General features: G+C 39.5%; 1 pseudogene; it reads left to right on the top strand.

Moving 5' to 3' along the window:
• The first annotated feature begins 552 nt into the window (after window positions 1–552).
• On the top strand, window positions 553–17,249 carry LOC105042056 (triacylglycerol lipase OBL1-like; annotated as a pseudogene).
• The last annotated feature ends 7,098 nt before the right edge of the window (window positions 17,250–24,347 follow it).

Raw genomic sequence — 24,347 nt, 5'->3', positions numbered from 1 at the left:
TCTGGTTCAACCAAATTATGATACATATATGATAGGTTCTGATGTCTTGCATGGATTGCTGATTTATTGACCTTTTGCTTCAATTTCAACAAGAATTCAGAGTATGAGACCATCTCCTCTTGAATAGAAGGTCCACAATTTGGAGTTTTATTCTTCACAAGAACCAATAGGCAAGTTCCAAACCCTCACGGATGCCCATCCTTCCCCACTTTCTTAGCTGCCACCTCCCGCCGTCACCTTCCTCCTCATCGTCACCAACATCAGGCTTCTTCCTCCAATTTCTCTCAGATCGGATCTTAACAAGATAAATAAAATCAAATATTATTTTAAAAAAAATCGCATCCCATGCATTACATGGGACTATAAGCTAGTTTATTCTTTATATTCATTACTTCTACTAAACTCACATCTTTATTTGGATTTAAATCTGCTATAATTTTCATCCTCATCTGGTTTCTCCATTTAAAATTGCTTGCCACATGTGTCTAACCGTGATAGGCAAATTGATTATATATCAAATCAGCATGTGATATAAATAGATTTTTATTGGTGATGATGCTGAGAGTAGCTTGCTTGCTATATAAAGCATCCCTTGCCAATATGAAGCCTTGCACCTCTTCTTTCCACTCCCTCTCCCATTCTCAAGAGTTCACCCCTTCTCCTGCTATTGGGGACTACATGATCTTTCGCCCCAAGGATGTGGGACTGCTCCAAATACTAAGCCTTTTGATCTTTAAGAGAAGCCTAGCAAAACAAAAGTGTGTAGAGGTTAGCGACTCCACTGCCCTCGAGGGCACCGATCCATGAGTTGTTGCTCTGACCTTGCTCATCCAGAAGGTTTTGTCAGCCATTAGCACGCCCATGCATGGCATGGGTGGGAACAATTGCCGAGTTCATCCTGAACTTGGTAGCCCTTAATGGTGGCATCCTACGCTTGATTTGGCACATCATCACAGATTTTCCAACAACTTGTTTGCTGAAATATGCATGATATAACTCTATTTTGGATGGATACTAACGGTATACTTGTTTCCATTTTTAACTGATGACATCATTTTTGGTGGGAAGGAATAATTCCGAAGAAGAAGTTTTCTGCGACACTGTAACAAATTAAAGAGGAGTTGGGATTCCTTTAAAAGCATGCATAGGATATTAGGAAACGTTTGGTTGATGGGAAATGGAGGGGAGAAGAGGCACTTCCTATGGGAAGTGGACAAATGGTCTCTTATTTAGTTAGAATTTTAAGAGGAGAAAGAGTGAAAAAAGTTCTTCCCATAGGAAGTTACTTTTCATATTTTATGAAAAGTAAAAATTCATGAGGGAGATGGGTTTTGGCACTTCCCATGGGATGAAAAATAGTACTATTTTTTTTTTCAAAATATCTCTTTAGATCAATGATTAAGATTTTACAAAATATCACTGAATGATTAAGATAAAATACTGCATAGTAATATAATATTATATTAATATTATCTCAATATTTATATGAATATAATATTAATATTGTAATATTATAATATTATTTTAATACTTATACTAATATAATATTTTTATTAATATTAATATTATATTATATTTAATATTATATTTATATTTATATAAATATTATATAAATATTTATATAAAATTTAGGAGTAAAAAGATATGGTCTTATATCTACTAAATGTATAATAGGTATTTTATATAGCTTTTTCAGAAAAATAGGTGCTCAACCAAATATAAGGTACTCTGTAATAAGTCACTTTTTCTTGGTTAACCAAACATGCCAAAATTCTATTCCCAAAAAATTAACTTTTCAAAAAGTGCTTTTTGGGGAGAAAAATTATTTTCATAAACCAAACGAGTTCTTAGAGTTCTGCCTTAGTTTGTCCTACATTTCTTGAATGATTTTTTTCCTAATAAAAGATAAAACAAGGGTATAGAGACCTACAATGTGATACTATAATTATTATTTTTCGAACAAGGGTTTTGCTATAGTTCTCCAAAGCCTCTTTTAGCCATTTTACTATTGGCTATTTTCTAGCTGTCTATTTTAAAATGGATAGTACCGATCTATTTATCAACAATCAATTTTAATTGACCATGTGCATGGCTGGTATGATAAATAATTCAAATTTCAAATGCAATCCCAAAACCTTCCCCCCTCCCAAAAAAATGGTGGGGTGTTTTGGAAGTCACGTCCGTTCCCTCCCTCCCTTCCCAATGGAGCACCACCAATGGTCGGCGTGGGGTGGTGGAGAGGCAAGCGGTGGGCCCGGATGGTTGAGGAGGAAGAAGTGGGACAGTCATAAATAATGGAGAAGGAGGAGGAGGAGGAAGGGGGCAGTCGACCTGAATAGTGGAAGGGAAAAGAGGATGCTGAAGAGAGCAGCGGCAGTGGTCGAGATGAGCGGTAGGCCCAATTGGCAAAGAGATGGGCAGAGGAGGAGGAAGAGGAAAGGGGTGAGAGAAGAGCAGGGTGGCATCAAGGTAGTCGGCGATGGTGATATATTGGGGGGCGAAGGGCGAAGGGAGAGGAGAGAGGAGGAGGTTATTGAGGATTAGGAGGAGAGGGGGGCTGTGCGGTGGTAAAGAGGCGGGCGGCGGCAAGGAGAAGCAATGAAGAGAGAGAAGAAGAATTTAAAAATAATAAAATATTATTTTAAAAAAATAAAAAATAAAAAATAATGATAGAATAATATATTAAATATCTTTTAAAATAAAATATTATTAAAAAACTACTATAGCAAGTGTACTTAACCAAACATATGATGTTATAATTACTCATGTCTAAAATGATGCACTATCCAAGCCTGTGTCTGTACGTAAGTAGTGTGACCATCGGAATATGACCCAGTTTACAATGGTATACATTCTTTCTCTTAAGATGGGCATGCAATGGTAGAATTTTTTTTTCTTTTTTTTTCTTTTTTTTTTCTTCCTCTTCTGAGAAGGGCAATGGTATACATTTTTTTTTAATTAGCACTTCTCTGCAGCTTTGCTAAATAGGTTATTTATTAGCATATATTGTTCTCTGCCATTCTCAATGGTTTTATTGGTATATATTATCTAATCTCAGCATCACCTGACCATATGGCAGTAGGTCGTTATCTAAGATAATTTCTTTAAGCTCACCTCAGTTCATGATCGATCTACTTCTTCAATATTATCTGTTAATCGGCTTAGCCCAGAACTACTACTAAGTGGAACGTTCGTCTCGATTATCTGTCGATCTTCCTCAATTAAATCAAAACTTACATCAATTTCTGGCTGACATGATTATTGATACTCAAGATATGATGCCCAGCTCAGATAGTTACTGCTGTCAGCTATCCCATATCGATCTATTATCGATCTGCCACCACATCTATGTATGGTTATCTAACGGCTATCATCTAGCTCAGCTGTAATCATCTTCCAGTTGTATTTTAGCTCATTTGCCACGTGGACAGTCGCCCTACGATCTCTTCACAGCTGGCCATTTTGTTACAACAAACAAATGGCCTAATAGATCTTTAACGATCAGATCTCTAATGGCCTAACAGCCTAACAGATCTCTAATGGTCTAACAGCCTAACAAACTCCCTTTAAAGCCTAAGCAAGCTTTCTCTATAAAAAAAAATAAGATGCTCTCCGGAAGGTAAGTCCAAACTGAGTTTGAACTCACAGAGATAAAATTCTGTTAAGACTCTCACTGAGAGACCAAAGTTCTCTGCACTTAGAGTTCATTCCACTTCTCTCTACTCGCAAACTTTCACTTCTTACTTTCTATTTTTTCATTCTCACTATCTGTTCTCAAGGTTCCGGCTGACTTAAGCATCGGAGTATCCTAAATCGAAGGACACCCCATAGTTTTGGGACTTTTACAGGTTTTACCAGTGGTTCACATCGACCCTACATTCAGCACTCTAGCTCGATTCAGCACCAACCTCACCTTCGGAGCCTTGCAGTAATAGATTGGTACTAAAGGAAGGACTTTCTAAAAAATTTTTAATAAAAAATGATGAATAAGAAAATATCGATTCATCCTCTACCTACCTCATCCTCTCCTGAAGATGCTCAGAAAGTCACCCAACCATCAGTTGCTGTTGACCCTCAGTAATTCAACTTTCTAGTTTAGCAAGTTCAAGCCCTTATTGCTATGGTACAATAGCTTCAGCATACCACTGAATAGTAGCAACGGGAGGCCACTCCTCAAGTGGTTCAATCTCACCACTCCCAGCAATTAGTTCCTCAAAATCCTTCTCACAATCATTTTCTAGATCTGATTGATCAATCCTGAGGGGCAGAATCATCTGCTCCAAGCAGAAAGATGAATTTAGAAGAAGGTCTTGAACAAAAGATCTAAGATCTTGAGAAGAAGTTGATGGAGATTCAAATTAGCAACAAGAGTGGGAGAGATTTTAGCTTGCAATCTTCCTTCTCTCGATAAATTCTTGATGAACCGATCTCTATGTGGTTTAAGATACCTGCTATGGAGTCATTCGATGGCTCCACTGATTCTTTGGACCACTTGGAGGGTTTCACAGTCATATGAGGCTATAGGGGGCATTTGATGCCCTACTCTATGTCACCTTCCCTATCACCCTCAATAAATCTGCAAGAATCTAATTCTCTAACTTTCGATCAAAATCTATCTCCTTCTTTGAATAGTTAGCCAAACTGTTCGTCACTTACTTTGGTAATAACAGGGTTCATCTGAAAAATACTAATAGTCTTTTTACTGTAAAGTAGCAGAAAGATGAATCTCTATGGGATTATACTGCACACTTTAATGCAGCTATTTTGGAAGTAAAAAAACTTTAATGAGTTCGTTGCTATAGCAGCTTTGAAGTAAGAACTCAAAAGCAATTGTCCAATCTTCTCCCTCAACAAAAACTATCCAGATAATTATGAACAAATGCTAGTCCAGTTACGAAAGTATGCACAGGCTGAAGAAGAAGAAGAAGAAGAAAGCATACTCCATCAGGTAAAAAAATATAGAAAAAAATAGCCTCAAGAGGAAGATCGCAAAAATTAGCAGAACAACACTGATTGTCCTTGGAAAAATTCGAAGTTTAGAAGCCCACCTCGATGATTTGATTCTTATACTTCATTGCCACCCCTCGAGCTCAGATATTGATGGAGATCGAGAATTAGAAAAATTTTTGCTGACTTAATTCTTTGAGAGCCCCACTAGAAAAAAAAAATCTGTCATTATCACCAAAACCACAGCTATGACATTGAAGAGTACCGACAATTGAAGGATGAAATTGAGGCACTGATACACCAAGGTCAATTTGGCAAATATATTCAAGATCGGGCTAGCCAAACTGCTGACCAACAGCAAAAGTCAGGTAATGAGAATGACCTAAACAGGCCCATCGCTGGAGTTATCAGCATGATTTCCAATCTCAGTGAAACTGCAGAAGCACCTGAAGTGGGTGGGAGTTCTCTAAAATGTCAGCACATAAACAATTTTATTTTTTTTCTATTGATGATGTCAAAAAAGTTCAAACTCCTCATAATGATGCTATTGTTATTTTTATGATAATAGCAAAATATGATCTAAAAAGAATATTAGTAGATAATAGAAGCTCTACTAACATATTATTCTATGATACTTTTTAAAAAATAAATTTGGTAGGTCAGCTAAAGTAGATCGGCATCCCTTTGATCGACTTCTCTGAAAATTCTATATCTGTAGAAAGAAAAATTACTTTGCCAGTCATTGCAGGCACAGAACCATGACAGTCAATTGTAAGACTCACCTTCTTGATTGTCAAAGTATCATCAGTTTATAATACAATTCTTGGCCGACCTGGACTCAATACCCTCAAAACTATAGTTTTCATTTATCACCTGTTAGTCCGATTTTCTACTATGGAGTCAGAGAAATGCGAGAAGATCAGATGCTCGCTAAGCAATGCTTCTTGATAGCAGCAAGAATGAAGAAGTCTGTAGAAACCTTGCCAATTGAAGTACCTGATTAGAAAAATAAATTCGACATCGAAAAAAGTCAAGAAAAACCAGTCGAGAAGCTAATCACTGTTCCTTTGGGTGATGATCTAGAAAAAATAGTTCAGATCGGATCTTTACTAAAGCCAAACTAGAGGGAGAAGCTGATATCTTTCTTTTCGAGTAAATATCGATGTCTTTGTTTGATCAGCCTCCAACATGTCTAGAATTACAACTGATGTCATTGTGCATAAGCTCAATATTGATCCAAAATGTAAGTTAGTGCAATAGAAAAAAAGAAGCTTTGCCCTAGAAAGGTAGAAAGCAATAGATCAAGAGTTGATAAGCTCTTAAAAGCCAAATTTATCAAAGAAGCACTGTGTCTGAAGTGGATCACAAATGTTGTCATGGTTAAGAAAGCCAATAAAAAATTTTTCTCAATAAAACTTGCCCAAAAGATAGTTTCCCTCTTTCAAGGATTGATTAGCTCATTGATGCTACTTCAAGGTATAAATTGCTGAGTTTCATAGATACTTTTTCTAAATATAATTAGATCAGAATGGCACTTGGAGATGAAGAAAATATAATCTTTATCACTAAAAGAGGTTTGTATTGTTATAAAATGATATCTTTTGATCATAAAATGTAGGTGCTACATACCAACGCCTAGTGAACAAGATCTTCAAGCAACAAATTGATCGTAACATGGAGGTCTATATTGATGATATGCTGGTGAAAAGCATTGAAACAGATCGGCACATTATCGATCTAGAGAAAGCTTTTGGTGAACTTCGTAGATATCAAATGAAGCTCAACTCTAATAAATATGCTTTCGAAGTATTTTCAAAAATTTTTTGAATTTTTTATGACTCAAAGAGGAATCGAAGCCAATCCTAAAAAATTTGAGCTCTTCTCGAGATGAAGCATCCAATCTCGATCAAAGAAGCTCAATAGCTTACTGAGCAAGTAGCTTCTCTTAGCCAATTTATCTCCAAATCAGTTAAAAAATATCTTCCTTTCTTTAAGATTCTCGGGCATATCAAAAATTTCACTTGATCGGTGAACGTCGAGCTACCTGAGACAACCTCAAGAAGTATATTGGATCCGCTCTATTATTATCAAAGCTAGTGGAAGGTGAGGAGTTATTCATATATTTATCTATTTTAACTAAAGCTGTTAGTTTGATTTTGGTCTGAAGTGATGCAGAAATATAGAGATCAACTTATTCTAGAAGCAAACTACTTAAAGATGCTGAAACTCAGTATTTCAAAATTGAAAAGATGATTTATGCTCTTATTACATCGGCAAGATGGTTCCGACCTTATTTTCAAGCTCATTCTATCATAGTTTTGACTGATCAACCTTTGAAGTCTATTCTATAGCGACTTGATACTTTAGATCGGTTTGCCAAATAGGCTATTGAATTGAGTGAGTTTAATATTTATTATCGCCCTCGATCTTCATTAAAAGCTCAAGTGTTAGCTGATTTTAGTATTGAATGCTCTATTTTCGATGAGGAACCTATCTTAAAAAGCTTTGGAAATATCAATTTGGATTCTTTCTGGATATTGTATGTTGATGGAGTCTCTAATTCAAAAGAAAATGGAGCTGGTTTGATTCTAGCAAGCTCAGAAGACGTTATTACTGAACATGCTCTGAGATTCAACTTTGATACCTCAAACACTAGAGCAGAATATGAAGCATTAATTGCAGGACTTGGGATGGTTAAAGAGCTCAATGTTAAAAAGCTCAAGGTCTTCACTGATTCTCAACTTGCTGTCAATTAGGTACGAGGTCAATTTGAAGCTAAAAATTTTATTTTATCTCAATATTTATATAATGTGAGAGAATTATCGAAAAGCTTTGAAGACCTAGAAATCATACAGATCCCAAATCAAAAAATTTTCAAGCTGACGCTTTGTCTCAGCTAGCCACATATGGTTTCTTCAAATTTAGTTCAAATATTTCTATTGACTTCCTTGAAAAGTCTAGTATTAAGACCTTGCTTATTGTCCAAATTGATTATGAGCCAAGTTGGATTGATCCATTGATGGAGTACTTTAACAAAGGAGATCTGCCAACTAATCTAATTGAAGCAAGAAAAATCAAAAGACAAGCCCTATAGTATGTTATTCTAGACAACCAATTATACAAGAGGTCGATTTTCCTCCCCACTGCTTCGATGTCTAAGACCTTCAGAAACTGATCATGCTCTTCAAGAAATTCATGAAAATATCTACGGCAATCACTTGGGGGCAGTCTTGAGCTTACAAAATAATTAGACAAGATTATTATTGGCCTTCCATTCTAAAAGATTCTATCAATCTTGTCAATAAATATCAAAGGTATGCCAATATTTAACCTCAGCCTGTATCTGAACTTATTTCTATTACCGCACCCTGGCCATTTGTTGTGTGGGGAATGGATATTCTAGGACCTTTCCCAATGGCCGTAGGATAAAAAAAAATTTTGGTGGTAGCTATTGATTATTTCACTAAGTGGGTCGAAGCTGAGCTCCTAGCACAAATAACTGAGAAAAAGATAAGAGATTTTGTATGAAAATTAATTATCTACCATTTTGGTTTGTCTCGAGTCATAATTACTAACAACGGATAGCAGTTTGACAATTAGAAGTTCAAGGAATTCTGTTTCGACCTTCACATTGATCCCAAATTTACTTCGATTGGATATCTACAGTCAAATGGGGAAGTCAAAGTCACCAACAAAACTATTCTTCAAGGTTTAAAAATAAAGCTCACTGAAGCTAAAGGACTCTGGGCAAAAAAGCTTCACAATGTTCTCTGGGCATATAGAACTACACCTCGGATAATAATTGGGGAAACACCTTTCAAGCTCACCTTTGAAATAAAAGTAGTGATACCTGTTGAGATCGATCTTTATACGACCAGAACAGAAAATTTTTAGATCGAAAGCAATTCAGATCGGTTGAGGAATGATTTTGATTTACTTGATGAAACTCGAGAAAGAGTCCAGATCCGCATGGTAGCCTATAAATAACGAGTGGCCAAATATTACAACTCTCGGGTGAAGCCTAAAATTTTTTGTAAAGGTGATCTAGTTTTCCAATGAGCTGAAGTCTTAAAACTAATAGAATAAGAAAAACTCACTTCGAACTGGGAAGGGCCATATTGGATTATCAAAGTAATTCGCCTAGGAGCCTATCAAATTGAAAATCTTGATGCTATAACCATCCTAAGAACATGAATGCTGAACATCTTAGAGTGTATTATCAATGAGATCTTTTCAATAAAAAATTTAATTTTTGTCCTAATAAAGATAATGTTTTGGCCAAAGTTTCTATTGAAGAATCTTTCTTCATTTAAACTAAATTGGTGAAACTCGATCAAACGAAATCAGAAAAACCCCGAATAAGGCCATAAGATTTTCAAAGCGAGATCGAAAAAGCCCCAATGAGGCCATAAGATTTCTGAAGTGAGGTCAGAAAAGCTCCGATGAGGCTATAAAAATTCCAAGATGAGGTCAGAAAAGCCATGAAATGCCATAAAATTTTTGAAGCAAGGTCACAAAAGCCCCGATGGGGCCATAAAATTTATGAAGTAAGGTCAGAAAAGCCACAAAAGGCCATAAAAAATTTAAGATGAGGTCGAAAAAGCCACAAAAGGCCATAAAAATTTTGAGATGAGGTCAGAAAAGTCATGAAAGGCCATAAAAATTTTGAGATGAGGTCGAAAAGCCATGAAAGGTCATAAAAAATTTGAAACGAGGTCAAAAAAGTCACGATAAGGCCATAAACATTCTGAAGCAAGGTTGGAAGAGTCACGACAAGGCCATAAAGATTCCAACCAAAATAGGACAACCTGTTGTGAGATATCCGATCTTCAGATTGGATCTCATCAGATATTACAAAATATTCGATCTCCAGATTGGACTCCATCAAACAGTTTGAGAAATCTGATCTTCGGATTAGATCTTATTAAGTAAAGTGAAGAAATGAGCTAAAGCCCATAGAAAGAGCACTCAGATCTATAACTGAATTTCTTTAAAGATGACTACAGGAAAGCAATATGAATTATAAATCTATAGGTGATGAAATTTGATCTGCCACCTCAATTTCGGTTAAAGGTATTCTTGAAACTTTTACATTGAATTATTAGAGATTGATTTATCTTCAATTACATGATCTGATTTAAATTCAGAAGATTACTTCTTAAAGTTAATCATATTAATTTATTTCTCTGAGTTGAGAATAGTTATTTGACCTATTTGATTGATTGATGTTAAATTAGATATACTCATTATCATTCTGACCGACATTAGAAAAATAAATAGTACATTTCAAAATAAGTAAAACTCAGATCAGATTATCTGAAATCGAAAAAAAAAAACAAGCATGAATTTCAAAAAGTTTCATTGATTAAAATCATTAATTTGAAAAGAACTACAAAAGCCCATGTTGGGCTGATACAAAAGTTAAAAAGGAAAAGAAAAATGCAAGTCGGGCCTTAGCCTGAGATCCTGTTGGAGAAGGGACCGAGCTAGGTTCTTCTTTGGGAGGAGCCGAGCTAAGTTCTTCTTTGGGAAGAGCTGAACTGCCTTCTTCCTTGGTCTTTTCTTCTGGAAGAGCTTTCACGGTGATAACCTTAATCGGACTGGCTGGGACATTAGTTGGAGGCACCTCAAAAGAAGGGGTTGCAAGAACTTGGGTGGCAGTGGCATCACCTCGGCTGCTACTTCTATAGCTACATCTATTATGACCTTGTTGTGGTCAAGGTCAGGAAATAGCTTGATAATCGAGCTCCGACAACTTTTGAAGCTGTAGTCGAAGGCTCCTTCTGAGGCTTCGATTATCTTATCCTGAAAGGCTTCGAAGTTCTTATAGTCCTTGATAATTCGAGACATTCGCTCCTGATCCTTATCCAGTTGATGTCGGTATGAAATCAAATTGCCCTCCTGCTTGGTGATGATAGCCTTAGCCTCCTTCAATTTACTTTCTAGTTCAGAGTTTCTCTCAGTATTCTTCTATAGCTGGTCCTCCTTTTCAACCAGTTGATCATCCTTCTCATTCAGCTTGCACTGATTATCCAGCTGTTGTTTATTCTTGTCCTTTATCAAATCCAATTTTTCTTGGAGCTGCTTCTTCAGTCCCTTTGCTATTTTCTTCTCCTTGGCAGCCTTCTTTTTTGCTGCCCTCTTGGCCTCCTCGACCACCTTCTTGGCCTCTTTTTCGATCTTTAGACCTTCCTCCATAGTCTTCTTATTTTCATTGAACCACCCCATGTGCTCATGCATTAGTCTAAAGTACATGATGAACTACAGAAAAGAGCAAAAAGAAATGATGAGGTCAGAGAAAATTTGATATGAAAAAAAGAGAGAATAAAAAGAAGTGTTCAGGTCGGATAAAAGCCAATGTTAAAAAAAAAAGAAAGAGAGAGAGAAAGAAAGAATTAAAAACTTAAATCCATGAAGCTAGTGTAACTGTAGTTCGCTAGCTTATCTATAGAGAGATCCCTCCTTCGAGTGTCAAGATCTCTCTAGGGCATTATCTTACTGAAGAGGTCCCGAGCCAACCTTGGCATCTCCATCAACGACACCTTTGCCAAGTCAATTATTTCCACCAAGGTGGATGGCGGATTGTCAGATGGTTTCAGATGCTGATCTGTTGGCCGAACTGACTTGCCCGATAACTAAGGGGGTGCTAGAGAACTCTTTGATTATGGTCCCTTAGAAAGCGGTGGTCGAGCCACCTTGATAATAGGATGAGTTGGCTTCGATTAAATAGTGGAGATCAGCATGGTGTCGCTATTAATGATAATAGCCTCGAAAGATGATCAGGGGGGCAGCTAACTTCGGAGGGGCAGCCTCTTTAGCCTTCTTGGATGTAGGGGCAACAGCAAGTTGATCGGCTTGGATTTTTTTTTTCTTGGCTTCTGTCAACCTCTGCATATTGAACTTCATTATTTCTGTCACATAAGAATGGAGGAAGTCAATAAATAATAATATTGATGAAAAGTATCAGAACTATAAAATTGACATCAGACTTACCCTGGAGAGAGACTTGACTAATGCCTGCTTCAAGCAAAGATTGCTCCATCATCAGTAAGCTCCTTTTGAATACTTTCATACCCAGAAGCCTAGCAAAAACCTTCTTATCCTCAGGGTGTACTTTATTATGAGCATTCCATTTGATTTCGGAGGTGCACCATTTGCAACTGAAATCTCATGGAATATCGGAAGAAACAAAGAAGAAATAATTTTTTCAGTTATGAATGGAAGAAGGAAGGGTAGGATCAAATTTATATTTTGATCGAGATAAAAAATACTACCAATCTTTTTCATATGGGTGTTTTTTTAGGACAAAAAGCGTCCTAATGAGAGAAATCATAAGTTCTATAGGTGAAAATTTGCCGCAGATAATGAAAATTATGATAGCCCTAATGGCATTAGGGGTGACCTGAGTTGGATGAATTCTATAAAAGTCAAAAATATTACTGAAAAAAGGATGTAAAGAAAATCAAAGACCAAACCAAAGTACCTCATTATAAAATGCGACACAGCTATCTGGAGGTTCAATTATCTTACCATCTAGGTCTGGTTTTATTAATTGGAACTCTTCAGGAATGGAGTATTTCTTTCTAAGTTCTTGAAGGTTGACATAGGTTAGAGTGAACTGCTCTGTAGTCGGTCCGAGATAATCCATAAATCTCCTTATAGGAGACTTAGGATTATCCTAACCTGAGGTGCTGACCTCGGCCTCTAACTGAAGTGGATTTTTTACCTCAAAATCGAGCAGTGGTTAGGTCAACCGAGATATCTGATTACTCTGACACAACTCAGTATTGCTATTGGAGGACATTCTAATGAAGAAGGAAGCACAAAAATAAGCAAGGAAAGAAGAGGATTTGAAAGAAATAGGAACAGAAAAGGGGAACTACCTAAAAAAGGAAAGAAAAGACTCCAAAATCCTAAAATCGGACTTTACAGGATGGAAATAGAGGTGGATACCTAGCAGATGAAAGAGGGCTTGAGGGAGCTTTTGAAGGACTTCTACTTCTCTTCCTTCTCTAGCTCCGACGACTTCAAAGGACCTTCTCCATCACTAGCGATGCAATGCCTTAAGAAAAGAATCTGGTAGAGTTTCGATAAAGAGAGAATAGCAACTGTGGTTTTCATCTGTAAGACAGGCCTATTTATAAAGGTGTTCAATGGTCCAAACTAACCTGATGTATCGTCAAATTGATGTCACTTGTCAGCCATCCAACAAATTTGCAGAATGTCGTTTCAACGCATTTCTCCCTGATGCAGCTACATAAGCAGAATCTGCATAAAAACCATCCTCCCTAATGGCATTTCAACACCTAACGCACACGTCTCATGGTTAAGTTGGTCTGACATTTATGACATTTCAGTTTTTCAAACGTCCATCGTTACTCCGTACAGCAGGATGGTTTTTGAAAAATAGCATGTCACTTCAAATAATTAAAAAAATAATATTTTCAACCATCATCAGAGTAGAACATTTATTATGATGAAATAGATCAGGTACAGCCTTTGGAATACTTTTCATACTGATATGAGTCATTTCACTTCGGTCTGAAAAGTGGGGGGCATATGTTGGTGTATATTATCCGACCTCAGCATCACCTGACTATGTGGCAGCAGGTTGTTATCTAAAATAAGTCCTTTGGACTCATCTCGGTTCACGATCGATCTACTTCTTCAATATTATCTACAATCGGCTTAGTCTAGAACTGCTACTAAACGAAATGCTTACCTCAATTATCTGCCGATCTCCCTCAACTGAATCGAACTTACATCGATTTCTGGCCGATCTGATTATTGATACTCAAGACATAATGCCTAGCTCAGATAGTTATTGATGTCAGCTATCCCACGTCGGTCTGTTATCGATGTGCTACCATGTCTATATATGGTTATCTGATGGCTATCATCCAGCTCAGTCGTAACCATCTTCTAGTGGTATTCCAGCTCATTTTCCATATGGGCGGCCACTCCACGATCTCTTTATAGCTGACCATTCTGTTATAACAACCAAACGGCCTAATAAATCTCCAATGGCCTAACAGATCTTTAACGGTCTAACAAACTCCCCTTAAAGCCTAAGCAAGCTCTCTGCATAAAAGGAGAAGAATGTGCACTCCGGAAGGTAAGTCCAAACTAAATCTGAACTCACAGAGATAAAACTCTGCTAAGATTTTCACTGAAGAACTAAAGTTCTCTCCACTTAGAGTTCATTCCACTTCTTTCCACTCATAAATTCTCACTTCTTGCTTTCTACTTTTTTATTTTTTACTACATGTTCTCAAGGTTCTGGCTGACTTAAATATCAGAAGATCCTAAATCGGAAGGCATCTCACGGTTTTGAGACTTCTTTTACAGATTTTACTCGCAGTTCATATCGATCCAGCATTCATCTCTCTAGCTCGATTCAGCACCAATCTCACTTTCGGAGCCTTGCAGCAACAGGTTTCATTAATACCTTTTTATTTTTTGATAACTGAGGAACTAACACAAGCCGCCCTGATCTTAGTGGGTTCAGCTTGGTTCCAACAATGAATAATTCATTTTGGTTTTCAAAAGATTTTAAATCAACTATTTTCCTCAAAATTAATTTAAAACGAACTAAGATTTGTTTGGTCCCGTTACTGCATTCTCCATCCGTTTCCTGAAGGGACAACTGTAATATTAGACCTAGTTTTATCTTCATGAATGTTGCTAACTGCATTATGTAATTCTAACACAATGGAGGTGGCATGGTATGCCATTCTCTTTTTGTAGTGTCTGTTGTCTTCCCCAATCGTGATGCTGCCAATTATCGATCATTCAGCGGTCTCATTGATGGCCGGTTTGAGCTTTACAAGAGCAACTCGCTGATCCAGTACTTTTCCTTGATGGATGCCCCCGCAAATATCGGTGACATAAGCATCTTTGATCTCTCCATGATGGCTGCCAAGGTTGCCTATGAGAATGCAGCCTATGTCAAGAATGCTGTCACTAATCACTGGAAAGTATGGTCACTGTAAGAAATTCTTAATGCATTATTAGAGCCGGTTTCACATAAAGGAGTGGATAATATATGGTTGGAATAGAATATTTTCTCAATTTTTTGGACAACTACTCTATTTATCGAATGTTTGGCAAAAAGCAACACTATTTGCAAGTCTGTCATCTAATGCTTTCTTCAATAAAAGCTTTTGCACATGTTTTCTAATATATACACGGCATCTTTCAAGGTGTTTCAATTTTTTTCTGAGCAAAATGGTGGTAAGGTATTTTAAAAATTAATAACTTGAATTGTTTTCCTTTTAAGCAGTTTGGCAATCCTCCCTTCTTTTCCTTCCTTTTTGACTCCCCTGATTTTGTAACCTGCAGGGTTTTTCCTTAAATTTTCAGTTTTGAGTTTTGGTTTAAAGGAATGTAAAGAGAATGACTGAATTAATTTGGTTTTGGTCCCATGTTTTCATACGCCTTTGACTACAATCATCAACCGCATTGGAATTGACCTGATGAAACATAGTTGGGATACAAATTTTTCCGACACATTTGAGGTGTTGTTCAGTTCTAGATTAACTAGATTTTTCACGATTTTGGAGAAAAGTAAATCTCATGCAGTTGAAAGAAAAAGGATATTTGAACAGACAATTTCAGAAGTCATTTGGAAAGTTTGTAATATTGGAAGTCTGGATCCACAAAAGATTTTTGTGCAACAACAATAGCTTGATTAAAAAATGGCACCTACAATGCCTGCTAGTATTTGTTTAAAAAACAATATTTTCTACAGAATTGGAGATAGATAGACAGAGGGAGGGAGGAAGAGAGAGAGCACTGCAGTAATATCAGATGACTAATTTTTTATTTTAATATTTGCAGATGCACTTTGTAAGCTTCTTTGATTGCTGGAACAGTAAGTATTCTAATCAAACTGGCTCCAAAAAATCATGATGTTACTTTGTTGACGAGAGTTAACAAGTTAAACTAATCAGTGAAAGTAATGAGAGCCTATATTTTCGTATCTGTAGTTTAGAATGTACACCACCAAGTTTCTTAAGAAAGAATTTAGCCATTGAACTAACCAAAGAGTATTGGAATATCACAGAGTTCCACGAGAAGCATGCGACGCAAGCTTTCATATTCTGCAACAAGGCAGAGGATGCTGATTTGATTGTTTTGGTCTTCCGCGGCACCAAACCTTTCAATGCCCAGGACTGGTCGACTGATGTCGATCTTTCCTGGCTCTTCACAGGCAAAATGAGGAACATCCACCTGGGATTCCTCAAGGCATTTTGGTCTCCAAGATGAGAAGAACTTCCTTGAAGGGTTCCCTAAGGACTACAATGGCACTCCTGACAAACCTGTGGCATATTATGCCTTGAGAGAAGCATTCAGGTCGCTAATCCAACAACACAAGAATGCAAAGATTGCTGTGACTGGCCACAGCTTGGGTGGTGCACTTGCAGCCATCTTCGCTGCTTTGCTTTCCTTCCATGATGAGCATGATATTTTGAGTTCTATGTATAGTGTGTTGACTTATGGGCAGCCAAGAGTTGGAGATGCTATCTTTGGGACTTATATCGAAAACATTGTGAGATTGAAGTATTACAGAATGGTGTATAGGTATGATATTGTCCCTCGGATCCCATTCGATATGCCTTCTATCGCTCTGACGTTCAAGCAGTTTGGTACTTGTATCTACTACAATGGCTGGTATAATGGACAGATATGCTAACTTTTTTATAGAACGGTACTAGCTAATGATGCCGTGCTGCTGTTAGAATTTGCTTCATGAATTCTTATCACATGTTCAGGTGGTGACAGAAACCCCAAACGCCAATTACTTTGATCCGAAGTACGTGATTCCCATGTACAGGAGCGCTTGGAGCGTCCTCTTCAAGGCTCTCTTCTTAGGTGCAAAACAAGGCCGGGACTTGAGGAAAGCTTTATATCAAGTGAAATTCTTTGTGCACCGCAGAATCACGTGCACCATCCACGGTGCTTGGCTCACATACGGATCTAAAAGAAAAATATTTTTTTTTTATGTGCCACGTTCTAGCTCCATCCGTGAATCAATCACTGTAGGTGGTGTGCGGCTCATACACAGGTTCAGAAGAAAAATTTTTTTTTTCTCATGCATCATGCTCCGACTCTGTGTATGAGCCAATCGTCACGGGGCGATGCACGTGTTCTGCACCACCCGTGGTGCACAAGGAATTTCTCTAATATCAATTCTTTGCAGGCTTTCTGGGCTCATCATTCCTGGAGTCGCGTTGCACAGCCCAACAGACCACGTCAATAGTGCAAGATTGGCAAAAATTGCAGACAAGATTATGGTCTAAAAAGAAGGATGATTTAGATGCTATAATGTGCCGAAGGAAAAAAAGTGTCTGGGTTTAACGGATTGTGTTGGAGAAGAAGCTGTTGTCACATGGTTTGTGTTTGTTTTCCGCTACTGCTTATAATAAATAAGCAAGTTTTTCAATAAATGGGCCTGGTCTATTATTAGATATAAAAGGTGAAGTTTCAGAATATGTTATCCTAAACTAGTTGATTTACCAATGATACATGGTCCAGGGTTGCTTTTTGCTCGCACCATCAATGCAACCCAACATGGGGCTCGATTCATGATGTTCTTTGCTTGAAGCTTATTCTTGATGCTCATCACTCTGGTCAGAATGTTAATGTTGAAAATTTCGCATCATTTTCGGTCCCTCTGTTCCCAAGAGAACTAGGAAGTTAATTATTAGCCTTTTTAATATGCCGGTTAAATGAGGTGTTTGGAAATACTTGAGAGTCCCATTGACAGGTTTGAACCTTGAAACATCTGACTTCAACCTTTTTATGAATAAAATTCTGCCGAGGTGACTGGCTGAAAGTAGAAGGCCTTCCCCTTTTTGAGGAACGCAAACCTTCTGTAGCGTGTCCTTTTTTTTGATTAAGATGGATAATTTATACAAATCTTATGTGAATGCATCCAAAAAATTAGAAAATAAAATATTCCTAAATAGTCTAGAGGCCACCCCATAGTAGTCCACAAGAGATCCTCAAAGAGCTCCGCAACATACGTCGCCACCCAATCTACTGCAGTATTTATTTTCCTGAAGATATGTTTGACTGCGAGTCCAGTGTACATCAAAAGCAAAATGGATATATTCCACAAAAGAGGATGGTTAGCCACTTTCTGCATATAACCCTGTATCCAGGACACCACAATAGTTGAGTCACCCTCAATAATTATATGATCTACTCCCAACATCCTCCGTGCATACATGACCCTTGCCTAAGTTGCACGAACTTCTGCTCTAGGGACCGTTAGCTCAAATAGGTAGCAGTCTTCTGTTGCCACCAATCTAGAGTCAGATTCGCAAATGATAAAGCCAGCAACACCACTTCTATCCCGAATACTCACATCAAAGTTAACCTTCAAATATCCTAGAGGTTGGGCCTCCGAGACAATGAACACCCGTTGGGTCGCTATAAGAATAGGATGGGAGTCTCGGGTCTCTAAAGACCTAGAGGTCACATCGATCAGATTTCTAGCCAGGATCAGGGCTCTCTCAATGGCAAACCTTACTGGGCACTTTTTGGACTCCCATACAATACTGTTTCTGGCCAACCAAATATGCTAGGTGATGTAGGCAGCTCAGATAGTAGCCTCCCTGGATGCATCCCCCCAGCCTTCCACCTCAGAAGATCAATGAAGGCCCTAGTTGGATCATCCACTTGAACAATTCGATGAAACTGACCTGCTAAAAATCAAACCCATCTAGCTGAAGGGCATAGGAAGCGCATGTTCTCCACCATCTCCTCCTCACTGTAGTAAGGACAAATAGTTTGGATATCCATTCCAGTCTCCCTAAGTATAGTTCTGGTTGGAAGCCGTCCTTAGATGATCTTCTAGAGGAAGAGGCTCACTATCAAATGCATCCCCAACCTCCAAATCCTTTCACCATCTAGATGCCTAATGGCCTTCGGCTAGTACAAATGGTAAATTAAGGTCAACTGTGATAGGTCTCCCCATACTGGAGGATCCCCACACTATGATATCTGGACACTGATGAAGGGGGAGTACCAGGTACCTAACCCACCCACCTAGCTGCTCTCCAAAGAGGGGAAGCACCACTGTTGGACCCCATCCACTACTGTCGATGTAGAGAAGATCACAAATCCTCATTGAGTCAGTCACCTCAGAGCTAACAAATGTCAAATACTAGATCAAAGGCATGTCTGTAATCCAGGAGTCATAGAGCATACTGATGGAGCGACAGTCTCCAATCATCCATCTCATCTAGGGAATGACATCAGGGGCCCACATGCAAATCTCTCTCTATAAAGCAAAGGCTCTTTGGCTGACCTAGATCTTGCCACCAGCAAGCCAAGGGCCATACTTAGCCCTCATCATCGTGCTCCAAGTGGATTTCGAGTGAAGAAGAAACCCGATCGCATGGTGGAAGATCGATGCTTCCCTCCTAGTGACCAAGGATAGGATACCTAATCCACCCTCTCGCTGTGGCGAGCACACCACATCTCAGGCAACAAGGTGCATGCCTCCACCACCATGAGGCCACGATTTCCATAAAAACCTTTGGAATAGTTGCTCAATCCTCAACACTGTAGTCTTGGACAAGATGGCATTCAAGAGAAGATAAATAGATATGAAGCTGAGTATCGATCTGACCACAATAATCCTGCCTATCATCGAAAGGATCTGTGCCTACAAACCCTCCAACCACTGCCAAATAGCATGCTCTACCCTCTCACTCTCAGTCCTCCTCAGCCTACATCCAGAGATGGGCACCCCTAGGTACTGCAAAATCCCGCGATGCTTAGTGACACCCAATCTCTCTATGATTGAGTGGTGGAGCTGCATCGACATCCTTGGACTAAAATGCACAGCTGACTTGAGAAGATTCACCTTCTATCCTGAGGTATTACAATAGTCCTCCAAGATCATTCTAAATCCTACGACACTTCAAACTATGGCCTGGCCCACTAACAAGTAGTCATCTGCAAAAAGAAGGTGTGAGATCAGCTAAGCCCCAAAGATTGGCACATAAGGGCCTATCACCTACCCCTTTGATGTAGTACGAAGGGCTCTTGAGAAGACATCAGCATAGATAATAAAAAGATAAGAAGAGAGAGGACAATCTTGCCGCAGCCCCACTATGGAATCGAAGAACTCTAAGAGCATCCCATTGACCAAAATGACAAATGTAGGGCTCTGAACACATGTCATAATCCAGCCAATCTAGCAGAGTCCAAAGCATGACAATGCATCCTCAAGGAATTGCTAGTTTAAGCGATCATAAGCCCTTTCTATATCAAGCTTGATCACCATAAGTGTGCGATGAGAGAAAGTGTGGTTAAGATTATACATAAACTCCTAAGTAATGAGGATATTATTAAAGATGTTGCGGCCTTTGATAAATACCCTTGCTCCAAATAGATCACATGAGGGAGGATAGTCTTCATCCCGTGGACCATTAAGTTGGCACACATCTTGTATATGATCGTACACAAGCTGATCGATCTGAAATGCCCCCACTCTGAAGCCTCCTATCTATTTGAAATCAGGACAATGAAGGTGTGCTGCCAAGTTCCCAATATCTAGCTACAGATAAAAAACTCTTGCACCGCCACCATGACCTTAGACCAGATAATAGGCCAATATCTCTTAAAGCAAAGGGAGGGAAGCTATCAGGTCCCAAGGCTTTGTCTTCTACCATCGACTAAAGCATCCTCTGCACCTCCTCCTCCATCACATCTCCATTGAGTTTCCTGTTCTCCTGCTCTATGACCATACTCTCCAGGGGAAGGGGTTCGAAAGATCTAACTCCCTCCTAGCATGGTAGTCTATAGAGATCTGAAAAAACTCACAATCTCCTATCAGAGCAAATCCTCTCCAAACAGCCACTACCCCACAGCATCCCTGGTTGTCCGAATCTGGTTTGTGTGCCTTTGGATGATGGTAGTCTAATGAAAGAACTTCATGTTCTGATCCTCTTTCCTAATCCATTGCACCCTAAACTTCTACCTTCAAAAAATCTCTTATTGCCTCAAGAGAGAGTGGTGCTCAGACATCAAGCCCCATAGATTAGCGAGCTCCCCCTTTGCAACTCCACCCTCTCAATCTTCATGCTCCTGGAGCTCAATGATGGAAGTCTCAATGGCCTCAAACCTCCTGAAGATGTCCTCAACCTGCTTCCTATTCCACCTCAGAAACCTTCTTATCAGCTCCAGTCTCTGGATAACTCTATACCTCACATCTGCATGGACCTGCATGCATCAAACCTCCCACACAATGTCCCAAGATCAAAAATAGAAAAGCCATACCTTCTCAAACCAGAAAGGGCTTCAATAAGAGAGTAGGATGTCAATGATAAACAAGATTGGGCAATAGTCGGAAGCAATTCTCAGCAAGTGACGAACCAAGTGAGCAGGGTGACTTTGAATCCAACTGTCCGTTGCAGAGATCCTGTCAATCTTCTCTCAAACCCTAACTCCCCCCTAGTGGTTGTTATACCAAGTGAATCTTGGACCAACAAAACTAAGGTCCACAAAACCGTTAGTTTAGATAAAGTCCCCAAACTCCCTGGACTCTACATCATCCACATAAGGTCTGTCTCCATTTTCTCTTGAGGCCCGACAATGTAGTTAAAGTCACCACCCACCACAGATAGGATCCTCTTATCAATCAATGTCGCCACTTTCTGCTATACAATATGCCGGTCCAAATAATCGGTGCTCGTATACATACTAGATAAGAGCCAAGTTGATCCATTAACATCCATGATAATGATTATAGCTTGTTGAGTACATTGGTGTAACACATCCACTAAAGCTACACTGATTTTCTAAATAATAATTACACCCCCAGAAACATCCTGGGACTCTACAGCATAAAAATCTTAGCTAGCAGAAAATCTCCTTCGGATATACACTAGGCTAGGCCCAAACAGCCTTGTCTCCATCAAAACACACAAATCAGGTTCATGCTACTATACCATTCTTCTAAAAGTGGAATGGAAGGCTAGTTTCCCTACCTCCCTTAGGTTCTATAATAACACCTTCATGGGGAACTAGTGTTGAGAGTAGAAGAGGCACGAGAAGGGTAGCTCCTTTCACAGCCCGCTGCATCACTCTCAACTGTCTTCACTTGGCGCCCAATAGCTTGTAGGGCCTACTTGATCCAGCCCACAACCTCCTCATGGCCCAAGTCGCTGCCCCCCTACATTGGATCTGCTTGTTTTTCATCCTCACATCCATCCATCTCAGTTGCAATGGATGAGAATGGTCAACCAGCCTCCGGAATTGAGGCATGCTTTCGGATCTCCACTCTTGGCTGCATCCTCTGGATCTCCTCCGCCCGGTAGCCAGATCCGATCACCCCCTCCGCATTCACCCTAGGACGGCCACCATCCACTCCACTGGACAACCTCCTACCTTTTCTCGGTGTGGTCGTTGCTTGCCGACATAGGAGGGATTGGAGAGGTCGGCACCATCCCCCTTCGTTGGTTGCTTTCCTTCCTCTAGTATCGGTGCAACCGCATAGCTCATTCCCCTCTCAGAGCCCTCCTACCCTCCTTACTTTGGCCCAACTAGTGGACCCACCACAAGAAGCCTAGGCAAGCCAGGATCGTTGGGCTGGGCCTCCGATGGAGTAGGCTGTCAAGCTAGACTTTTGCCCCGCTTCAGAGAGAACCAATCCATTTCCACCATGTAATGGTCTCGTGGGCTTGAGCTTAGGCTTTCCTTGTGGCCCACCACAATATCCTCTCGAGTGAGGCCCAACTCGTTTAGAAAGCCAAACCCTGATCCCAACTCGCCGCTTTCGACTTAGGCCGAGTTAGGGACATTGGGAGGCTTCTCCGATGAATGTTGGTGGGTGAAATCATTGGAGTCCAGTAGTGACCTAGGAGAGCTGGCCGAATGTCTTGAGTGAGCTTGGTCGAGATGGGGAAGAATTTGGAGCTGAGGTGTCTGGATTGATAGTGTGTCATTTCATCCTTGTTTATCTATGCTACATCCTTGTTTATCTATGCCTTCTTATGGGGTCACTCGATAGGAGCCTGGGTTCTCTGCTGTGTACCACATGGTGCGGTGCACAGCACGCCATCCATCGCACGATGGACGGCCATACATGGATGCGCACTTGTTGCGCGCGGCCATGCACGGCCGTCCATCGTGCGATGGACGGTGTGCACTGTGCACCGTATCGTGTGATGCACAGCAGACGATCCATGCTCCACTCGATAGACCATCGACAGACCCACTTCATTGCTTGGGGTATTTTTTGCTATTCGAAAGATGTTGGTGGTAATAGGCCTTTCTTCCTTAAGCATCAGACATCAGGCTTTAGTTTGTAAAGTTGTTGCCAACTTAGCAACACCTTGTGGGCATAGGTAGTGAAAGCCAAATATGAATTCTATGGGACCAGATTGCTTTATAAGAAGTCCAGAAAATGCTCCATTGTTTGGGGGAAAATCTATCCATGTGGATGATTGGCAATGGTCAGTCTATCAATGTGGTTACGGATCTCTCTCTCTCCAACCTTCCGTGGTGTCAGTGGTCCACTTATATTAATGCTGAAACTTATTTATCTCAATTTGCCATTTCTTAGTATATTACAGCAGATCATAATTGGGATCTTACTAGGCTGGTGGATCTTTTTTCTACTGATATGATGACCTCTATTTCCAAAATCATCATAGCGCATGGAATATGGACTGATCAGTAGGTTTGGAGCCAAAGCAAACCTAGTTGTGTATCAACAAAACATACATCGCATATCTTGCCTAAACCTATGTCGATTGCTAAAAAACAACTAGATTTCTTTGGGTTTGGGAATTGGATGTCCCTATGCAGGTTAAATATTTTTGGTGGAAGCTCTTGTAACTGAGGATACCCTGCAAACAAGTTTTAAGTAGGCGGGGCATTCTTCACGCTGACTTCTTATTTTGTGATCTATGCCAAGGAACTACTGAAGATTGTGATCAAGTTATTATTTCTTGCACTTTTTCTGGTCATTGCTTGCTCGGAAAATGTCCCTTTTCTTCATCCCTCGCTCTGTGCCTGAACTAGCTGATTATTTAGCAAGTATGCCATAATTGATAGGAGAATCAAATCTTTGTTTTCTGACATGGCTTGGCAGATTTGGGGGCCTAAAATCTAAAGAATCTTTGTACCGGCTGGCGGCAAATCATTGCCCCCGATTCCAGTTGCTTAGCTTGTTGGAGTATTGTTGGGACTTTTATTTTGCTGCTGTTCATTATCATGCACTGGAGACTTGGCTTCAAGGAGGCTGCAATAGTTATAGCATGGATCTCCCATCCTCCTTGCAGATTTATGAACCCAGTGCTACAGGACATTCTTACATAGAAGAAATCTCTCAATACTTTCCTAGTCACCCATATCCATAGAGAGAAGGCAATCAAGCT

The sequence above is a fragment of the Elaeis guineensis genome, chromosome 3 (assembly GCF_000442705.2).
Source record: "Elaeis guineensis isolate ETL-2024a chromosome 3, EG11, whole genome shotgun sequence".
NCBI lineage: Eukaryota > Viridiplantae > Streptophyta > Magnoliopsida > Arecales > Arecaceae > Elaeis > Elaeis guineensis.
The sequence above is the reverse complement of the archived record's forward strand: the minus strand, read 5'-3'. Positions and strand labels throughout refer to the sequence as shown.